The sequence below is a fragment of the Hypanus sabinus genome, chromosome 5 (assembly GCF_030144855.1).
Source record: "Hypanus sabinus isolate sHypSab1 chromosome 5, sHypSab1.hap1, whole genome shotgun sequence".
In the NCBI taxonomy this organism is placed as follows: Eukaryota; Metazoa; Chordata; class Chondrichthyes; order Myliobatiformes; family Dasyatidae; genus Hypanus; species Hypanus sabinus.
This window is the reverse complement of record NC_082710.1, coordinates 80,886,073-80,909,307: the sequence shown is the minus strand read 5'-3', so window position 1 is coordinate 80,909,307 and position 23,235 is coordinate 80,886,073.

Sequence of the window (23,235 nt, the reverse complement as noted above, 5' to 3'; positions counted from 1 at the left end):
TCCTTTGTCAGCCATGGTTGCATCATCCTCCCTTTAGAATACTTCATCATCTTTGAGATGTGTCTTTCCCTGCCCCTTCTGAATTGCCCCCAGAAACTCCAGCCACTGTTCTTTTGTCATTATCTCTGCTAGTGACCCCTTTCAATCAATTTTGGCCAGCTCCTTTCTCATGCATCTATAAGTTACATGTGACTTTAGTTTCTCCCTCTCAAATTGCAGTATAAAGTCTATCATATTATAAACACTCTCCTAAAGATTCCTTTACCTTAAACTCCCTAATCAAATTGAGCCATTACATAACATGCATATCTACCTGTATATTGATAGATATGACTTTCATAACATAGCACTTTTTACATGCCTTTACTATCTCCGATTGCAATTTGTACCTCATATCCTGGCTATTGTTCAGGGTCTTGTATATAACTCCTATCAGGATCTTTTTACCCTTGCTGTTTCTTAACTTTATCCACAACAATTCTACATATTTTGATCCCATGTCACCTCTTTCTAAGGATTTGATTTATTCTGCTAGCAAAAGACCCATCCCACTCCCTCTGCCTCCGTTATCCTTTTAATACAATGTGTATCCTTAGATGCTAAGCTCCCAGCTATCATCTTCTTTAGCCATGACACAGTGATGCCCAGAATATGCCATTCTGTAACATGCACAACACGCTGGAGGAACTCAGTAGGTCGGGCAGCATCCGTGGAAATGAACAGTCAACGTTTTGGGCCAAGACCCTTCGTCAGGACTGAAGAGGAAGGGGGCAGGGTCCCTATAAAGAAGATGGGGGGAGGGTGGGAAAGAGAAGTTTGGTAGGTGCCACATGAAAAACCAGTAAGGGGAAAGATCAAGGGGTGGGGAGGGGAAGCAGGGAGGAGATAGGCAGGAAAGGTGTAGAAGGAATGTAATCACTACGGGTAGTAGAAGGAGGCGGAACTATAAGGGAGGTGATAGGCAGCTGGAGGAGGAGGCAGAGTGAAACTGGGATGGGGGAAGGGAAGTGGAGGGAATTACTGGAAGTTGGAGAATTCAATGTTCATGCCAAGAGGCTGGAGACTGCCCAGACAGTATATGAGGTGTTGCTCCTCCAACCTGAGTGCCAATCTGCAACTGACCTACAAGTTCACCTATCTTATTTTGTATACAGCGTGCATAACACCCTCGCCCTTTTTTGATTTTTGTCCCGTTACACTTTAGCACATCCTACTGACTGCAGCTTTTCCCTATTATCTGTATGTTCATCATCAGTCTCACTACACACGGCATCTAGTTATACACCACACCTATCTCCATGGTTCCCACACCCCTGCCAAATTAGTTTAAACACTCCCCAACAGTTCCAGCAAGGATATTGGTCCCCCTTGGGTTCATGTGTAACTCATCCTTTTTGTGCAAATCATATATTCACAATGATCCAGAAATCTGAAACCTTGTTCCCCACACCAATTCCTGAGCCATGCATTCACCTAGGAAATCACCCTATTCTTAACCTTACTCATGTATGGTACAGGGAGTAATCCAGGGAATCCAGGTCCTGTTCAGATTTCTACCTAACTCCCTATATGCTCTCTTCAGGTCCTCCTCCTTTTTCCTACTTATGTTGTTGGTACCAATATGTACCATAACTTCCAGCTGTTTACCCTCCCCCTTTAGAATGCTCTGTACCTGATCTGACACATCTCTGACCCTGGCTCCTGGGAGGAAACATACCATCTGGGTCTCCTTCACAACACCACCAACTTTCATGCCATGAAAGATTAACTTCATTTGTCACATGTACATCAAAATGTAGTGAAAAACACATAGGCAGCATCTATAGATAGAAAGTAGGGTTAAACAGCTACTGTGAGAGTGGCCACTGCATGACTCAGCCAGCATCTGAGTGGGAAGTTTAGGCTTTTTCTCAGAGATGCTACAGTGAGGAGAAGCCATTTCTGTAGGTAGATTTATTCAATTAATCAATCTTTCTTTCTTTCTTCAAAGTTAGAGCAGGATAAGGGAATACTGCCCATGTGGGATGTGGGAAGGCAGGAAGACTTTCAGTGACCCTGATGACTACATCTGCAAGAACTGCACCTGGCTACATCTTCTAACAGATTATATTAAGGTATTGGAGTGGGATAAACTCTGTACTATCCAGGAGCTTGAGTTGTGGATCGACAGGTGATACAGGGAGTTAGTTACACCCAAGGTGCAGGGCATAGGCAATTGCCTGGCTGTCAGGAGAGGGAAAAGTGTATAGGCAGCCAGTGCAGAGTATCCTGTGCCCCTTCCACTCAATAACAGGTATAACTCTTTGGATACAGTTGGGGGTGGGGGCATGATGAAGGAGAGGAAAGCCAGTTCTGCCAAAGGGTTTCGGCCTGAAATGTCAACTGTACTTTTTTCCATAGATGCTGCCTGGCCTGCTGAGTTCCTTCAGCATTTTGTGCGTGTTGCTCGGATTTCCAGCATCTGCCATTTCAACCACTTCTCTGGCAGAGTCCGGCTCTGTGGTTCAGAAGGAAGGTACAGAAGAGATGATTTGTGGTGACAGGGGATTTTTGGTTAGAAAACAACTATGAGGTTTTGTGATGAGAATGAGATTCCAGAAAGGTACGTTACCTTTCAGGTACCAGGGTCAGGACATCTTGGATCAAGTCCACAGCATTCTGAAGTGGGAGATTAAGTGGTCAGCTGTCGTGGTCTATGTCAGTACCACTGCCAAGAGTAGGAAGAGTGACAAGGTCCTACAAAGTGAGTTCAAGGAGTTAGGTGCTAAGTTAAAGGACAGGACTTCGAGGGTTGTGACCTCAGGATTACTACCTGGTCTACATGCTAGTGAGGCCAGACCATGTAGCAGTTAGCACAAAGCTGTTATAGCTCAAAGCATCAGAGATCAGAGTTCAATTCGGATGTCATCAGTAAGGATTCTGTATGTCCTTCCTGTAGAACGTGTGGGTTTCCTCCAGGTGCTCCAGTTTGCCCCCAAAGGCTGGAAGGGCCAATTCCACATTGTATCTCAATAAATAAATAAATCAATAATAAAAACACAGCATGTATTCAGCAAAGGCTCATTCTGTTTGAAAAACTTACTGAAGTTATTTGAGGATTGAATGAACACCGTGGATAGACAGGAACAGGTGGATGTTATTTACTTGGATTTCCAGAAGATGTTCAATAAGGTGCCACATAAAAGACTTATCCATAAGATAAGGATGCATAGAGTTGGGGATGATTATTATCATGGATAGACGATTAGTTAATTAATCAAAAGCAGAGAGTTGGGATACATGGGTGTTACTCGAGTTGGCAGTCCGTGGTGAGCGGTGTGCTGTAGGGGTCGGTGCTGGGCCTGCAACTGTTCATGATATACATTAACGATCTGGAAGAGGGGACCGTGTGTAGTGTATTTAAGTTTGCTGATGACTCTGAATTGAATGGAAAAGCAAATTGTCCAGAAGATAAGGAGAGTCGGCAGAGAGAGTGAGCAAGGGTTTGGCAAATGGAGTACAGTGTTGCTAAATGTGAGATCATCCACTTTGGAAGGAAAATTGAAAGAAAAGATTACTATTTAAATGGTAAAAAATTGCAACATGCTGCTATGCTGAGGGACTTGGGAGTGCTTGTGCATGAATCACAAAAGCAAGTGCAGCAGGCTATCAAGAAGGCAAATGGAATGTTTGCCTTCATTGCTAGAGGGATTGAATTTAAGAGCAGGGAGGTTAAGCTGCAATTGTACAGGGTTCTGGTGAGGCCACATCTGGAATACTGCTTGCATTTCTGGTCTCCTTACTTGAGGAAGGATATACCGGCTTTGGAGGCGGCGCAGAAGAGGTTCACTAAGTTGATTCCAGAGATGAGGGGGTTAGACTATGATGAGAAATTGAGTCACCTGGGAATTGAGTCTTGCTGGCAAGAATGAGAGGAGATTTTATAGAAACATATAAAATTATGAAAGGGATAGATAAGATAGAGGCAGGAAAGTTGTTTCCACTGGTAAGTGAGACTAGAACTAGGGGACATAGCCTCAAGCTTCAGGGTAGTAGAGTTAGGACGGAGATAAGGAGGAACTGCTTTTCCCAGAGAGGCTTGACAGGCCAGATGGCCTACTCCTGCTCCTATTTCTTATGTTCTTATAGTAAAATTTAACTCATGGCTAAGGAGATGGTGCAGGAGGGAGGGCTTCAGATTTTTGAATCATTGGACTCTCCTCCAGAAAAGATAGGACCTGTTGAAACAGGATGATTTCCAGCTGAACTGAAAGGTGGACTAATATTCTTATGGAAAGGTTTGCTAGTGCTGCTTAGGGTGGGGGGTGGGGTTTAAACTAGAGTTGCAAGGGATGGTGACCAGAGTGCCAGATCAGATAGCTGGGTGGTAGTGGGGAAAGATGTTTTTAAGCCTACATACAAAGTCAGAAATCAAAACATTGAGCATGATAGGACTAATGTAGGAAAGATGGGTGAGTTTAGGGCATGGATTAGGATGAAGAATTATGACGTTGTAGTCATTAGTGAGACATGTTTGCAGGAGGGGCAGGATTGGCAGATCATTATTCAATAATTTGTTGTCTTAGATGTGATAGAGTTGGAGGGATTAAAGGGGGAGGAGTGACATTACTAGTCAGGAAAGATATCACAGCAGTGCTCAGACAGGACAGACTAGAACACTCATCTACTGAAAGGAGGAATAAGAAAGGGATAACCACCTTAAAGGGATTATATTCTAGACCATCCAACACTTTGCAGGAGCAAACTTTGTAGAGAAATCAGACTTGCAAGAACCATAATGTTTTGATAGTAGGTGGTATTAGATTTCCACATATTGACTGAGTCTCCCATACTGGAAAGGGCTGGACCGTCCTGACGAAGGGTCTCGGCCCGAAACATTGACTGTTTGTTTCCGTGGATTCTGCCTGACCTGCTAGTTCCTCCAGCGTGTTCTGTGTGTTGTTTTGACCTCAGCATCTGCAGAGTATTTTGTGGCTGGATAGAATTGTTGGCCAGAAAAAAGAACAGTTGACAAATCAGCCAATTCGAATGAATCAAGGACAGTGGAAGCAGACAGACCAGATACCTTTGTTCTTGCCATGAGGAAGGAGATGGAGGCTGCCATTTTAGGAAGAGACTCTGTATTCTCTATATTGTGAGCTAAAGTCACTTTGCTTGATCAGTGTTTTGAAGTCGACACAATGGTGCTCCAGGCAATCTTTGGATGAGAGATCATTTCCAAATAAGAAATAAAGTGCTGTTTGTTTGGATATAACATGCAGGTGTGTGACGGTGGGGGTCTGTATTTGCCCTGTGTGATTCAAGCTGGTTGCTGATTGAGAACAAAGAAGCATTAATTGTCACTTGCTGAAAAGAGTGCAATAAATGGATGCCGGCTTGAAGCAGAACCAATAAAAAGGTGTTAAAGGTCAATCCGGTGATTTTAGCCCATGGTACTAGAATGCAATATTTGAATGTTAAGGAATGAATATAAAAGTGGACACTTCATGTGTGCTGGCAGTGGTAGCGTCACAGTATAAGCATTGCAGGTAGAAGAGTGAGCAGCTCTGTGTGGAACATGTGGAGAGTGAATTGGGACTATAAAGAACGCATGGTCAATGTCTAGTCCTTTGCCTGGATAATACCTTTGCTATTCTTTGACCACTTGGGAAACATAGTGGGTGTGTAGACAGATATTTAGTGTATAATTCACTACTTATTAGTTTAGACAATAAAGGTTCTTGTTGATAACTTTTTCAATGATTTTAAGTTCCCTGGCCCCCACCGCCTTATTTTTACCATGGATGTCCAGTCCTTACATACCTCCATCCTCCACCAGGAAGGTCTCAAAGCTCCCTGCATCTTTATGGATTCCAGACTTAACCAATTCCCCTCTACCACCACTCTCCTCCGTCTAGCGGAATTAGTTCTTACTCTCAATAATTTCTCCTTTGGCTCCTCCCACTTCCTCCAAACCAAAGATGTAGCCATGGGCATCCATATGGGTTTCAGCTATCTCTGCCATTTTGTTGGCTTTGTGGAACAGTCCATGTTCCAAGCCTATACGGGTATCCACTGAAAAAAATATATATATACTTACTGTTTTTGATTTTCTTGTTTAATTATTATTTTTTCTTTCAAATTTATCATGTATTGCATTGAACTGCTGTTGTGAAGTTAACCCAAATTTCACAACATATACTGCTGATAATAAGCTTAACCTGAAATTGTGTTAGACTTCCCTACTCTGAAAAAAAATGACTATGACCATCTTTCTTATGTATGCTATTTATAATTCTATAATCTCTATAAAATCACTCCTCCACTCCAGTTAAAACAGTCCCATACCGGTCAAGCCTCTTCTTATAACTCAATCCTCTAGCCAACATCCTTGAGAATGTTTCTGCACCAATTGGTTAATGAGTTCATGCTGGTTCGGGATTTCTGTAATTATCTCTTTTGTGTCGGTGTTTAAGTGACTGCAATTTTGAAATAATTAGAAGGGTGAATAGTAACAATGTGATTCTGTTCCTGAACTGGTTGTCCAGGGGCCTGGGTTAATGATCCACTGACATGAGTTTAAAATGGTAGCTGTTAAGTTAATGAAACAAATGGAATCACTGGAATACAAAGTTTGTTGTAACACTGATCCTGATATTGCAGATTGTCAACAGAACTCAATGGGTTTTGCTCACATTGTTTCAGGCACGCGATCAGCTGTCCTTCCAACGTCTTGCCTTTGTGTGAGGCTCGGCCCACAGCAACATAATTTATTTTGAAAGGTCTATTGAAATGCCAATTGTTCAATCGGAGTTGCAACATAGAACAGTACAGGTTCTTTGGTCAATGAAGTCTGTGCTAACCACGATGCGAAATTAAATCAATTCCATCTGTCTGCATAGGATCCATAACCTTGAATTATATTTATTATGAAAGTACATATATGTCACCATATACTACCCTGAGATTCATTTTCCTGTAGGTTAAAAATAAATACAACGGAATCAATGAAAAGCTATACACAAAAAGACAACCAATGTGCAAAAGAAGGTCATCTGTGCCAATGCAATAAAGGCAATCAATCAATCAATCAATCAATAATACTGAGAATAATGAGTTGTAGCATCCTTGAAAAAGAGCCCCAGAGGTCGAGTTCAGTGTTTTGGTGAGTGAAACATGATACAGCAACCTGATAACGACGACAGGCATTGGCCTCATCTAGAAGAATGAAAAGACTGCCTACAGAGAGGATGTAGAGTAATGAGTGGAATGGTGCTAGCAGAGTAACTTGAATCTCATCATGGATTACACTAAAGAGATGATTATGGGCTTTAGGAAAGTTCAGACTGACCATTCTTCACTGCACATAAACAACTACCCCCTGGAGACAGTTAGGAGCACCAGGCTTCTGGGAGTGTACATAACGGAGATCTTACCTGGTCCCTCAACACCAGCTCTTTAGTCAAGAAAGCACAGTAACATCCCTCCTTCCTGAGGAGATGGAGGTGAGTGAAGCTCACCTCCATTCTAGCATATTTTTACAGGAGCACCATTCCAATTTTCTTGACCAGCAGTATCACCATCTGGTATGGGAATTGCAAGGGGTCTGACTGCAAGTGCCTACAGAGGATAATCAGAGTCTCCTTCCACCTGTTGGAGATATTCATCAAGAGTGTTGCGTACGCAGGGCACTTTGCATTTTCATTGATTCCTCCTATCTGTTCCACAATCTCTTTGACCCCCTATCATCAGGCAGGAGGTACCATATTATTTGGACAAGAACTGTTAGGATGGGAAACAGCTTCTTCTCCCAGGCTGTGAGACTACTGAGCTCCCTGCCATCACCCAGGTCTCATCACATATGAAGAGCCAGTAGTGTTATACTAGTTACTATAATCTCCAATGAAAATTGGTTTAATACTAGATCTGCTATCTCGGTACTAAATCTGGAAAAAAATTAATTTAGCACAAAGAGTATCCAAGATGTAACTTGGACCCTTAGTAGGTTTATAAATATGGCTAAAGAAATTCCTTCGCATTTACATTCTAAACAGTTGTCCCTCTATTCTGAGGCTGTGTGCGCTGGTCTAAGATTTCTCCATCTAAGGAAACATCCTCTCCTCATGCACTCTATTAAGGCCTTTCAACTTTTGATAGGTTAAAATGAGATCCACCCTCATGCTTCTGAATTCTATTGAGTACAGACACAGAGCCATCAACCATTCCTCATATGACAATCCTTTCAATTCCAGAGTCATTTTCGTGGAACTCCTCTGAACCCTTGCGAATGCCAGCATGTACTTTCTGAGAGAAGCAGCTTAAAACTGCTCAATACTTAAAGCATGGCCTCACCAGGGCCTGTATTAAGGCTGAACATTACATCCTGGCTTTTGTATTCTAGTCTTCTCAAGATGAATGACAATTCTGTATTTGCCTTCCTCACCATTGACTCAACCTGCAAATTAACCTTTACAGAATCCTGCATGAGGACTGCCAAGTCCATTTATGAATCCGATTTTTGAATTTCCTCTCCATTTATGGAACAGTTTACACTTTTATTTCTTCTACCAAAGTACATTACCATACACTTCCCAACAGTGTATTTCATCTACCACACCTTTGCCCATTCTCCTAATCTGTCTAATTCTAATTTGCCTAATTCTCTTAATCCATTCCTCTGCTTCCTCAACATGACCTACCACTCCACCTATCTTCATATTGGTGTAAACTTGGCAACAAAACCATCAATTCCATCAGCCAAACCATTGATATATACCATAAAAAGTTGTGGACTTCTGTGGGACACTACCAGCCACCAGCAACCAACCAAAAAAGGCTCCCTCTATTCCCACTCTTTGCCTCCTGCCAATCTGCCAATGTTCTATTCATGCTGGTATCTTTCCTATATTTCCATGGGCTCTGAATTTGTTAAGCAGCCTCACGTGTAGGCCTTTTGAAACTCCAAGTACACATCAGCCGATTCTCCTTTGTCTATCCTGTTTATTATTTCTTCAAAGAATTCTAACAGATTCTTCTACCTCTCTCACTTTTTGAAGAGTGGACTCACATTTGCAATTTTTCAGTCCTCCAGAGCCATTCCAGAATTCAGTGATTCTTGAAAGATGATTACTAATCCCTCGGCAGTTTCTTTGGCCACCTCTTTCAGAATTTTAGGGTGCAGACTAGCTGGTCCAGATGACTTATCTACCTTATGACCTTTCAATTTACCATCTCCCTTGTAATGGCAACTTACATTACAAAACTGAATAAGTGTTTTGCATCAGTCTTCGCTGTGGAAGACACTAACAATACACTGAGGTTTTGGAGTGTCAGGAGTGAAATTTATGCTTCAAACAGGAGGCAGTTCGTACATAGAAGAGCTGGGGAGCATGACATGGATGAGTGTCTGCAGCCAATAGTGAAGCATGGCACAGAGTTCCTGCAAGTTTGGGGCTGCATTGCAGCAACTGGAGATGGTGATCTGGTCAGAACTAATGGAATCCTCAATGCTGAGAAGTACAAGCAGATTCTCATCCATCACACAATACCATCTGATTGGTCTGCAGCAGGGCAATAGCTTGATTTTATTGCTTGATTTAGTGCTAATTTTTATTTTGTGATCATTTCTGGACCAGACAGGTGTGCAATGTTCCACCAGGGCATTAGCAGCGATGTATAGAGTTTGCAAACAAATTTATAGTATGATAGAGAGTCAATTAATTTCCCTCTCGGCAGAGCTTCTGGATGAGATAATAGACAATAGACAATAGGTGCAGAAGTAGACCATTCGGCCCCTCGAGTCTGCACCACCATTCTGAGATCATGGCTGATCATTCACTATCAATACCCAGTCCCTGCCTTGTCCCCATATCTCTTGATTCCCCTATCCATCAGATATCTATCTAGCTCCTTCTTGAACGCATCCAGAGAATTGGCCTCCACCGTCTTCCGAGGCAGTGCATTCCATACCTCCACAACTCTCTGGGAGAAGAAGTTTTTCCTCAACTCTGTTTTAAATAACTGACCTCTTATTCTCAATCCATGCCCTCTGGTACTGGACTCTCCCAACATCTGGAACATATTTCCTCCCTCAATCCTATCAAATCCTTTAATTATCTTAAACGTTTCAATCAGATCCCCTCTCAATCTCCTCATTTCCAGTATGTACAAGCCCAATCTCTCCAATCTCTGCGTAAGACAGCCCTGCCATCCCAGGGATCAACCTAGTGAATCTATGCTGCACTTCCTCAATTGCCAGAATGTCCTTCCTCAAACCTGGAGACCAAAACTGTACACAATATTCCAGGTGTGGTCTCACCAGGGCCCTGTACAAATGCAAAAGAACATCCTTGCTCTTGTATTCAATTCCCCTTGTAACAAAGGCCAACATTCCATTTGCCCTCTTCACTGCCTGTTGCACTTGCTCATTCACCTTCATTGACTGATGAACTAGGACTCCTAGGTCTCTTTGCATTTCTCCCTTACCTAACCCTATGGCAATGATGAAAAGCCAAATAACTGATGGAACTTTGATGAGGGAAAACAACTTCATGCAGCTGGATTTTTAAAGTATATTATCTATGTATCCATGGTGAATCAAGGTTTTTGTTTTTTTTATTCAGAGATACAGCATGATAACAGCCCTTCTGGCCCAAAGGACCCAAGCTACCTAATTGCACCCATGTTACCAGTTAACCTGCTAATCCACACGTCTTTGGAATGTGGAGGAAACCAGACACCTGAAGGAAATTTTTGCCAATTTATATTCAATATCCTCTACATGTGTATCTCTTCATTTCCTTCATGTTTATGTGTCCATATTAAAAGCCTCTTAAACTCCACCAAATTACTGCTACACAACTACCCTAGTAACGTATTCTGGGCATCTATAAATTTGCACAAAAATCTTGTACCTCACATCACCTTAAAACATCAACATGAGGGGGGATTTCTATACTCAGAGAGTGGTAGCTGTGTGGAATGAGCTTCCAGTAGAAGTGGTAGAGGCAGATTCGGTATTGTCATTTAAAGCAAAATTGGATAGGTATATGGACAAGAAAGGAATGGAGGGTTATGGGCTGAGTGCGAGTCAGTGGGATTAGGTGAGAGTAAGCGTTCAGCACAGACTAAAAGGGCTGAGATAGCCTGTTTCCGTGCTGTAATTGTTATATGGTTATAATAATAGAAACCTCACCTCCTTCAGCAGCAAACTGTCTGTATTCTGTGATGCCATGTAGAATGAAGTTTACTTCACAGGTCTCTTGTTATCAAATTGTTCATTTCTGTCCTGACCCAAAATGGTAGCAGCTAAAATGGCAGCAGTACCTTATATGAGGTATTGTTGTCCTATTGGGGTGGAAAGGGGCAGAATTAAGACTAATTTATGCAGAAAAATATTACATCTGTGTGCAGAGTTACAAAACGTGTAACAGGCATACGTTGGATAATTTGTGCTGTTATGTTTTATTTTTCCTGAGAATATTGTGTACCTGATGCTACGTGCCTGTACTGCAAGTTTCACCTGTTCCTATACAGTGTAGTATATGCATATGACAATAAATTCAACTTTGAATTTGACTTTGATGTATATGTCACCTCGCAGAATGTCAAGATGACTGAAATCCTCTTCCAAATAATGCAATGGCGTTGAGTTACCACTGTGGTACTCACAGCTAGCAGTTTCCACAAGGTAAGATCTCACAAACAGCAAGAAAATGAAGGGCCAGACAATGTGAGTGTAAATTGCCATTGATTATGAAAGTATGAAATGAAAACAGAAACTTGCTTAGCTAGAGTGCAGTGAATCTGTGGAACCCATTGCCTTAGATGACTGTGAGAGGCCAAGACATTGGGTCTTTTTAAAGTAGAGACTGATAGATTCTTGATTATTAAGAATATCAAAGGTTACTGGGAGAAGACAGGAGAATAGGATTGAGAGGGATAATGAGTCAGCCATGATGGATTAGCAGAGCAACTCAATGGCCTGAATGAAGAAGTATTCCAAGGCGAGATAACACAACCATGGTTAACAAGGGAAATCAAAACCAACATGAAAGCCAAAGAGAAGGCATATAATAAAACAAAAATTAGTAGGAAGTTAAAGGATTGGGAAACTTTTAAATAGCAACAGAAGACAACCAAAAAAGCCATTAAGAAGGTAAAGACAGAATATGAAAATAAGCTAGCCAATAATATTAAAGACAATACCAAAAGCTTCTTCAGATACATGAAGTATAAAAGTGAGCAAAGAGTGAATATTGGACCACTGAAAAATAATGCTGGAGAGGTAGTAATGGGGGAATAAGGAAATGGCAGATGAACTGAATAAGTATTTTGCATCAGTCTGCACTGTGGAAGACACTAGCAGTATAGTGGATGTTCCAGGTGACAGAGGGCATGAAGTGTACTTAACTGGAAAGAAAGTTATTGGGAAATTGAAAGATCTGTAGGTACATAAGTCACCTGGACATGATAGTTTACACTGCAGGGCTCTGAAAGAGGTGGCTGAAGAGATAGTGGGGGCATTAGTAATGGTCTTCCAAGAATCACTAGATTCTGGAATAGTTCCAGAAGATGGGAAAATTGTAAATGACACTGCACACTTTAAAAAGGGAGAGCGATAGAAGAAAGGAAAGGATAGGTCATTTAGACTGAGGGAAGATGGGAAGATGTTGAAGTCAATTGTTATGGATGTCATCTAGGGTAGTGGCCCCAACCACCAGGCCACAAAGCATGTGCTACTGGGCCACGGGGAAATGATATGATTTGTTGATATGAAACAATATGAGTCAGCTGCACCTTTCCTCATTCCCTGTCATGCTCACTGTTGAATTTAAACAAATGCGAGGTCATCAGTCACCTAAACGCAGTGATAACCTCGTGCTAGAGATCACTAATTGGCCTTGGGTAACCAGCCACCTCGTTTCTACTGGCCCGGAGTGCGGACAGATGGGCACCACCTCTAAACCTGTTTAGCACACCGAATGTTCATTGGGAACCTGATGCTAAAATATTTGCAGATGGCCTAATTCGGGCTCAGGGTTTCGTAAGTAGCACAGCAGCTACCTGACTGCGATCTACTGAAAGTCATTCCTTGAACCAAGCGTTTGTCGGCCAATAGATCCTACCTACCTACAAGAAGGGCGGGCACGCACCCTGTTGCACTCCTCGCTCGGTCGGTCGGTCGCTCTCTCCAGACTACCACCACCGCGGCCCTGGCTCGGGGACCTCTAGCCCTTACCTTGTCTTCTCACCCCACCCACGACAGCCACACCAGACCAAGGCGTCTAGCGGTGGGTGGGCAGAAGGCTGGAGTTCGGGCCCGTAGGCTGTCCAATGAGGCAATGAAGCCCTCAAAACTGCTTCGGCACCTTGAGTCCAAGCACCCTGCACTTAAAGACAAACCTGTTGAGTTTTTTGAGCGGAGAAAACTTGAGCAAGCTGGACAGAAGCAAGTGCCGAGAGTCACAAAAACTAAATTGCAGAATAGACTGGACATAAGGAACCCCCTTCGAGTATCACTGTCTCCCATCACCCCTCAATGGGACCATCTTGTTGCAGGGCAACAAGCCCAGGGCTCCCATTGATTCAGCAATATTGGTGTGTTGCAATGATTTTATATGTTCATACGAGGAAAATATGTGCTGTGCGTTTAATATCCAAACGTTGCTTAAAATGTTATGATGCTATTGACTTATAAATGACTTATAATTGACTTATCACTATATTCATGCAAGGAAAATATGCGCTGTGTGCTTAATATTAAATTTGTTAGATAACCCCTTTTAGAAATGAAATTGAGAGTATTAGCCACCTATAAGTATATAAGTAACTTATAGTTGACTTATCACCTCTATTCCAGTCGTGATTAACATCCCACACCACCACCTCTCCCCAGGTCGGCCAGTCTACAAGAGTATTGTCAATATTAAACTGGTCCGCGATGCAAAAAAGGTTGTTGACCCCTGGTCTAGGGTGCTTGGAGGCATTTGATAAAATAGACCATAGTCACCATGGTTTCCTCAAGGGAAAATCTTGCCTGATAATTCTGTTGGAATTCTTTGAAGATATAACAAGCAGGATAGACAAAGAAGAATCAGTTGATGTTGTGTACTTGGATTTTTAGAAGGCCTTTGACAAGGTGCCACATGTGAGGCTGCATAACAAGCTGCAAGCCCATGGTGTTACAGGGAAGTTTCTAGCATGGATAAGGTAGTGGCTGATTAGCTGGAGGCAAAGAGTGAGTGTTCTGCACAAGAGCTCCCAAGTCCCTTTGCATCTCAGATTTTTGGATTTTCTTCCTATTCACAAAATAGTCTGCACACTTATGTCTACAATCAAAGTGCATGACCATGTACATTGTATTTCATTTGCCTCTCTCTTGCCCATTCTCCTAATCAGTCCAAGTCCTAACTGTTTCCTCAACACTACCTGCTCCTCCACCAATCTTTATATCATCTGAAAACTCGGTGACAAAGCCATCTATTCCATCATCTAAGTCATTGATATACAGCATGACAGGTACCAGTCCCAACACTGACCCCTGCAGAATAACACTACTCACTGCCAGGCAATCAGAAAAGGATCCTCTTATTCCAACTTGCTCCTTCCTACCAATCAGCCAATGCTCTAACCTTGTTAGTAACTTTCCTGTAATACCATGGGTTCTTAACTTGGTAAGAAGCCTCATGTGTGGCACCTTGTCAAAGGCCTTCTGAAAGCCCAAATATACAACATCCACTGAGTCCTCTTTATCTCTCCTGCTTGTAATCTCCTCAAAGAATTCCAACAGGTTCATCAGACAAGATTTTTCCTCAAGGAAACCATTCTGACTTTGTCCTATCTTGTTCTGTGTCACCAAGTACTCCACCACCTCAGCCTTAACAATGGTTTCCAACATCTTCCACTGAGGTCAGGCTAACTGGTCTATAATTTCTTTTCTGTTGCATTCCTCCTTTCTTAAAGAATGCAGCAACATTTGCAACTTTCTAGTCCTCTGGAACCACACCAGAATCCAATGATTTTCAAAAGATTACTAATGCCTCCACAATGTCTACCACTATTTCTTTCAGAACACCCAATCCAGTATAGATGATCCCCTAGTCGGCTCAATGATGAATTGCTCTAAAAAGCCATTGAATTCACTCTTTTGAGATTCATCACGTACCTGATTTTTCCAATCGACCTGCATATTGAAATCTCCCATGACCATCATAACATTGCCCTTTTGACATGCTCTTTCTATTTCCTGTTGTAATCTGTGGTTCATATCCTAAGTACTGTGGGGAGGCCTGTATATAACTGCCATCAGGGTCCTTTTACCCTTACAGTTTCTGAACTCAACCACAAGGATGCAACATCTTCCAATCTTATGTCACATCTTTCTACTGATTTGATGCCATTCTTTACCCGCAGAGCCATGCCAACTCCTCTGACGACCTTCCAATCACTCTAATACAACATGTAATCCTGGACTTTCAGCTCCCAACTACAACCTTCCTTCAGCCACTATTCATTGATAGCCCCAACATCACACCTGACAATCTCTAATGGTGCAACAAGATATTCCACTTTATTTCTTATACTCCGTTCATTGAGATAAAACACTTTGAGCACTATATTTGCTACTGTTTTTGATTCTGCATCCCTAATATACTGATACTCACCTTGGAATCTGCAATTTTGTCCCATCACTTGCCTACCCTTCCTGACAGTCTGACTGCACACTTATAGGCATTCAATAGTCTCGAGAGACTATGGATTTGAGCCTTGGACGTTTTTCCAGGGCGCAAGCCTAGGCAGGGTTGTATGGGAGACCAGCAGTTGCCCATGCTGCAAGTCTCCCCTCTCCATGCCATCGATGTTGTACAAGGGAAGGGCAAGTGACTATTATGATTTGCTTCACTCCAGTTCCCAACCCCCCCACCCCACCAAGTAAATTTAAATCGACCGCAACAGCCCTAACAAACCAGGCTGTGAGAATATTGGCCTCCCTTGGGTTCACGTGCAACCCGTCACTTCTGAACAGTTCATACCTCCTCCAGAAGAGACCCCAATGATCCATGAACCTGAAGTCCTACCCCTGTACCAGCTTCCCAGCCATGCATTACCCTGCCAGATTATCCTGTTTCTACCCTCACTGGCACGTGACACAGGCAGAAATCCAGATTTTTCTACCTGGGAAGTCTTGCTTCTCAGCTTTCTGCCTCGTCTAAATTCTCTCTGCAGGACCTCTTTGCTTTTTCTACCTGTGTCATTGGTAACAATATATACCAAGACATTAGCTGCTCTTCTTTTCTGTCCAAAATGTTGTGGATGCAATCTGAGATGTCTCTGACCCTGGCACCTGGGAGGCAACGTACCATTCAAAAGTCCTATTCATGTCCACAGAATCTCCTGTCTGTTCCCCTGACTATTGAGTCCCCTATCACCATTGTTCCCCTCTTCTCTGTCTTTCCCTTCTGCATCATGGATCTATGCATAGTGCCAGTAACCTGGTCTCCATGGCACCCCCCTCAGAGGACATCTCCCACAACAGTATCCAAACCGGTATACTTATTATTGTGAGGAATGGACACGGGTGCTCTGCACTAACTTCCTATTACATTATATGTCAATGATTTGGGTGATGAAACTGATAGCTGTGTTGCAAAGTTTGCAGATGATATGGAAACAGGGAGACTACAGAAGGACTTAGACAGATTAGGAGAATGAGCAAAGAAATGGCAGATGGAATGTAGTATCAGTAAGTGTATGATCATGTACTTTGGTAGAAGAAGTGAAAAGGTTGACTATTTTCTTAATGGATGGAAAATACCTGATTGTGCAAAGGGTTTTGGGGTCCTTGTGCAGAAATCCCTAAAGAATACTTTGCAGGTTGAGATTGTGGTTATGAAGGCAAATTCTTTGTTAGTATTCATTTTGAGAGCACTAAAATGATGAGACTTCATACAGCACCGGTGAGGCCTCACATGGAATCTTGTGAACAGCTTGGGGCACCTTATCTTAGAAAGGATGTGGAAATCAAAATGCAAACCATTACCATATTTTCTGGGAATGCCCCGTTATCAAAGACTATTGGAGTGGGATACACAATACCCTACAAGACATCTTTAAATGTGAAATACCCTTAGAAAGTAAGACCATATATTTTGGATATATACCTCAAGAATGGTTAAAACGCGATAAATATTCAATGAATATACTGCTGATGGCTGGTAAAAAGAATCTTACTAGGAAATGGTTATCACAGGAGAGGCCAACTTTAAATGCATAGATGGAAATTACAATGGACATTTACAAAATGAAGAAGACAACAGCATCTGTTAATCATAAGTTAGACAATTTGATTCATACTGGGAAAAATGGTTTAACTGCATAACACCTCATAGGCCTGATTTTATTCTCAGAAATCAATGAATATGATGTAAAAAAAAGGGTCATTCCCTACTTGTACATAGTTTTTTTTTCCTATTGCTTGTTCTTTTTTTCCTCACTTTTGTATAAATGAATACCTCACATAAATATCATGTGGAGATTTGTGGCAAATATGACTATATGATATACATGTACAATATCTGAAATGTGTTATGAGTGATGAACAGACCTGATGGTGAATGGGGTGCAGAGTTAACCATTCCCAACCCCCTCCTGAGAACTACGAACTATTGCTGTTGCTATGCTACTATTGAGAGAGAGAGATAAAGCCCAGACAAGTACATCTGCTACAGATAAGAGGGGGAGAGAGACTGTTGATTTACTGTATTATGACTCTTCCTGGATTATTTACCTTCCACTACAGGGACTTTACTTTGCTTGTTAACATTCCTCAGGAGATAGCAGGAGTGGCCTGATTTGATGGACATGGTTATTCAGAGTTGATGGATAGCTGAGACCCCGTGAGTGGGGATAAAAGACAGGTCTGGAGAGACACCCTTCAGACACACCAGTGGACACTGACTGAGTGTTGGGAACCCACAGAAAGGTGGGAGCTTCAAAGACCGAACCAGGAGATCGGTCAGTAAAGCTCACAGTGTTACAGCAGGGCCGGTGGGGACTTGTGTGTGTGTCCACTCATGCCAGAGTGATGAGTCCACCACAGAAGAACGGTCTCGCTGAAGACCAGAGGGGTCATAACTGAATGACCACAATGATACAACGGATTAAGAAAGCCACAAAAAGGTTTGCCTGCCGCAACTGTTGCTGTTACATCTCACTCTCTCTCTCTCTCTCTCTCTCTCCAACAATTTCAATACAACAACCATAACTACTTCAGCATTTATGAACTGAACTCTATACTTTCCTATGACAATTCATTTACCCCTAGACATCGATAGAGCTTGTTTATTATTGATTATTATTATTCCTACACTTTTAGGTTTATTACTGCGAACTTGTTTTATATGTATATTTGCATTTTTGATCTTATATTGTGTAGCTTACTGATAATCACTTTTAGTTTGGTACCACCAGACTCCAACGGATTCTTCTTTCTCTGCTGGTCAGACACCCAGTTACGGGGTACGTAACAAATGCATCTTATGGAAATGTTTGTTTGATGATGAACTTCAATAAAATATAAATTACAAAAAAGAAAGAAAGGATGTGCTGAAACTGGAGAGTGTTCAAAGGATGTTCACAAAAATGATTCCAGGATTGAATGGCTTGTCATATGAAAAGTGTTTGACAGCTCTGGGCCTGCATTCACTAGAATTCAGAAGAACAAGGGGTGACTTCATGGAAACTATTGAATAGTGAAAGACCTTAATAGAATGGATGTGGAGCGGATGTTTCTTATGTTGGAAGAGTCTTAGACCAGAATACACAGCCTCAGAATGAAGGGATGTCCTTTTAGAATGGAGATGAGGAGGAATTGCTTTAGCCAGAAAATAGTGAATCTGTGGAATTCTTTGCCACAGGCAACTGTGGCGATCACATCTTTATGTATACTTAAGGCAGAGATTAATAGATTCATGAAGGGATACAGGGAGAAGGCAGGAGATTGGGGCTGAGAGGAAAAATGGATCAGCCATGATATAATGGCAGAGCAGATTCAATGGGCCAAATGGCCTAGTTCTGCACTGAGATCTTCTGATCCTATTTCTGCTTATATGTCTTATGGTCTAAATTCTCAGCTGTTCCTCAAGGCAGGCAATGTCTACAAAGAAAGAGGCAGGTTTTTAAAATTTAGAATCAATGGCTTTTCATCTGAACAGTTCTGATGGATATTTATCAACTGAGACATTATCAACATCCTCTCTGCACAAATGCCGCCTGATCTGCTGGGTACTTCCAGTAATTTCTGTTTCGAGACCTCTTACTTGACATTGGTTGTAGGATAGATTTTGTTCAGGACAGTGTGTGAAACCTCTACAGTATACATAAAGCATTTATTTGTCGTAATATTATTTACAGCATAAAATATATATGATATACCACTTTCATATTCTGACACCACATTTATTGCTGTGTTAATTATTTATTGTTTAACACGCTATGTCAGAGAAATGTTATTTTCTTAATTCCCATTGGTGATGGTCAAGGGAACTGCAGCTTCTTTGACTCCTTACCCTAGCCTATATTGCATTTACTGCACTCCACATCCTTTCTGAGAATGCAATCTCTCTGTGACTTGGCTTATCCAGGTACATTAATGTTCAAAAAATATCACACCAAATCTAGTTCTGAAGATATAAATGTAATAGAGGGGCAGCATTGCCCTCAATATTCCATCTCAATGGGGTGACATATAGTTAATAAGCTTGAGAAGCATGTTATACAAGCTTAAAGCTTGTGTTTGAATAAATTATTTTATTATGAATAAATGCATACATTATTTATGCATATATTTATAAAATGCTGCTGAATTCCAACCTAAACGGAGAAGACATGATCAAGGCTCACACACTTTCAGTTTTGAAAATAAATATTAATGGAGTCCTAATGACAATTTATTCATAAATGCACCATTGTGCATCATAAAACTGACTTCAGTGCTCAATATGGTAAATAGGTACAAGCCGGCAGAGATGAAATTGGTCTGAAGTTGTTTAGATTTAAGTTTTGTGATATTCAACATGACATATTGAACAAGAACTTGCTCCCAACAGTGCATAACTGTGTCTGCCAATGACACACTTCAGATATTCCCTGTTATCAAATTGGTAGTTCCTGTCTTGACTTGAAACACTGACACCCTACATTGCTGCAGTACATGGATGTAAGAAGAATGAAGGGTTTGTGCTGAATAAAAAGAAAGGGTTAGATTGGGGTGGCACAGTAGCATAGTTGTTAGCACAACGCTTTACAGTACCAATGACCTAGGTTCAATTCCTGCTGCTGCCTGCAAGAAGTTTGTACGTTCTCCCCATGACCCCATGCTTTCCCTCTGGTTGCTCCATTTTCCTTCCACAGTCCAAAGTTGTACCGATTGGTAGGTTAAATAGTTATTGTAAATTGTCCTGTGATTTGGCTAGGATTAAGTTGGGGGATTCCTGGGCACAAGGGCCAGAAAGGCCAGAATGGCCTGTTTTGGAGTGTATTTTAATAATAAAAGATTGACTATGGAGTAAGTTTATATAGGTCAGCACACCATCACGGGCCCATGTTCTGTGTTCAGTAGGTGATTGTGGTTAGGGTGGAGAATAAATGTAGGGCTCATTTGAGACATCCCGGAGTCAGAAACCATCTGGTGGCAGTAGACCTCAAGAAATAAGGAGAAGAACTTAATATGAAGAATCTGTCAATTCTTGGCACACATCAACAGTCTATTCAAGATTCCCAAATGAAAATAGTGAATTTGGAAGCATTCTATGGGTCTGGCAGCATCTGCAGGAAGAAACATGATGAACAGTTCAGGTTGAAGACACCTCATTGGAACTGAGGAAAAGGAAAATAATTTTAATTTTGAGTTAAAGGTGGAGTTGAGTAGTGGATAAGACAAAGCAATTTTTGTGATACAGTGAGGTAGGATTTTTTGTGGGGATTCCCTACAGGTGGTTGGTGTCTTTTGTTCAAACAGTCCTGATGGGAGCGATGAGAAAATTACAATTCAAACTAAGAAGCATAATGTGTTGCAAAGAGCAGCGATGAGGGATATACAGCAGAAAAGGCCAACTCTGCCACAAACAGAGGAAGTCTGTTTACCAGAAAAATACAAAAAATAACTGCAGATCAAGGATTAACTTTATTTGCCATATACATTTACACGTATTAGGAACTTGCTGGGGTGTGTTGGTCAGGGTGTGACGTGGAAAAAAAACAATATAAATGCAACAAACTCCACTGATGCTGGAAATCCACAGCAATACACACAATCGATGTTTCAGATCGGGTTCAACAACAAACAACTACATTCTACAATGGTAAAGAATAATGAATAATAAAATAATAAACTTAATGGTTGAAGTACAGATATTGGAATCAAATTTGCACAGGTACATGTAATGCCCTACTTAAGATTTGTACTGCTAAGCTGTGAAGTATTCTATTTCCGTAGTTTTCTGTAAAAGCAGTGTGTCCTGCTGGTAGAATGTTTTTGTTTTGGCTAAAGATAAGGAGTCATGTTGTTCAATTTAGGAATGTTGTGTCAGTCAATCAGGATGGTGGGATCGGAATTAAGGTTTGGTGCAATTCAAAGAGATTGTCCACAAATAATGCTTGTGCTCTGAGCAGGGTGGATATCCAAAGCCCTGATGAACTGTTAAGTAGAGTGCTGAATTCTGTAAAAATATTGGGGAAAGTTATGCAGTGGTTTGATCAATCGGCTGGTAAGGATGTCATGTTAGTCCAGACTAGCAATGACATAACTGAAGTTGCACTGTCTAGAAGATCAGGGTCACCTGGAGAGGTCTGCCATGGGAAGTCCATATTTTTAGAGAGGTGGGGCATGTAGCTGAGGATGAAGACTTCAAAGACAAGTTGTTCTCATTTCTGCAAAGTGAGGGGAAGCAGTTGTCTGATGTGAAAGGTTCAATGAACTTGATGGAAATTCTGAGCTATTCTTCGACTACTACATCACGGGTTGATAAGTGTCAAAGTGTACTTGCAGAGTACCAAAGTTATTGTAGTCTGAGAAAGTTCTTGGGAGTCATATTCTTCCTCCCTGATGGGAGGAGGACTATGAGGTTTGGGCAGAGCAGACATCTCAGATGCTGGATGAGTGGCAGTAACTGGTAGAGTCTAAAAGGTACTGCTGCTGAAGTGATGAGGTGGCTGAAGGCAGAAACTGAACTGGTCACATCTATGGACTATGTGCAAGCATTAGAAAACATTTTTCGCTTGATTGACAGCCCACTGGAGCTTATGGTGGAGTATAGCATCCTCCCTCATTTGTTGAGCTGATCAGAGAAGTAAGAGAGGAGGAAAATACAATGGAGGATGTTGATGGGAGGCCTCCATCAGCAGGACAAAATCTTCAGTAGTAGCCTCTGTTGCTGAAGTGACCCCCAATGCCACCCAAGGAGTGGAGAGGTGGAGTTTGCAGGATGTAGTGAAAAAGCCATAAGTCGAGGTAGCTTGGTTAATATCAGCTAGTGCTGCTACCCAGACTGACAAGTCCGATAGAAAACTGAAACTACCGGTAGGACATAAGAACCAGAGGGCTGCTGCTGACAGGAGTCTCTTGACAAGGGAAATGACAGGTATTTTCTGTTACAACTGTGGTGAAAATGGAGATTTCTGGCAGATGTGAGAAGGACAGGAAAATGTTTGGAAAGTGTCCCAACAGTTGCTTTGACAGAAAAGGAAGCTGGGAAGCTTTGGAGACCCAGTAAGGGTCTGGTGTCTTGGTATCAAGGGAAATACTAAAGTGTAAGACCCTATTCCTGAAGGTGTAGTGGAGCCAAGCTCCAGTGTTTCACACAGATTGAGGGTATTTATGCTAGAGCCACACTTGACACAGGTTCTCAGGTTACTCTGAGTCTACAGATCTTTCTACAATCAGTATTTGATGCATTTACTGTTAGTGACTCTCTGAAAAGAGGATGCTGTCCAAGTTACATGCCATCTTGGAAAATGACTCCCATCCACTCCATAATGTACTGGTTAGGCACAGGAGTACATTCAGCCAGAGACTTATTCCACCGAGATGTAACACTGAGCGTCATAGGAAGTCATTCCTGCCTGTGGCCATAAAACTTTACAACTCCTCCCTCAGAGTGTCAGACACCCTGAGCCAATAGGCTGGTCCTGGACTTATTTCCACTTGGCATAATTAACTTATTATTATTTAATTATTTATGGTTTTATATTGCACTA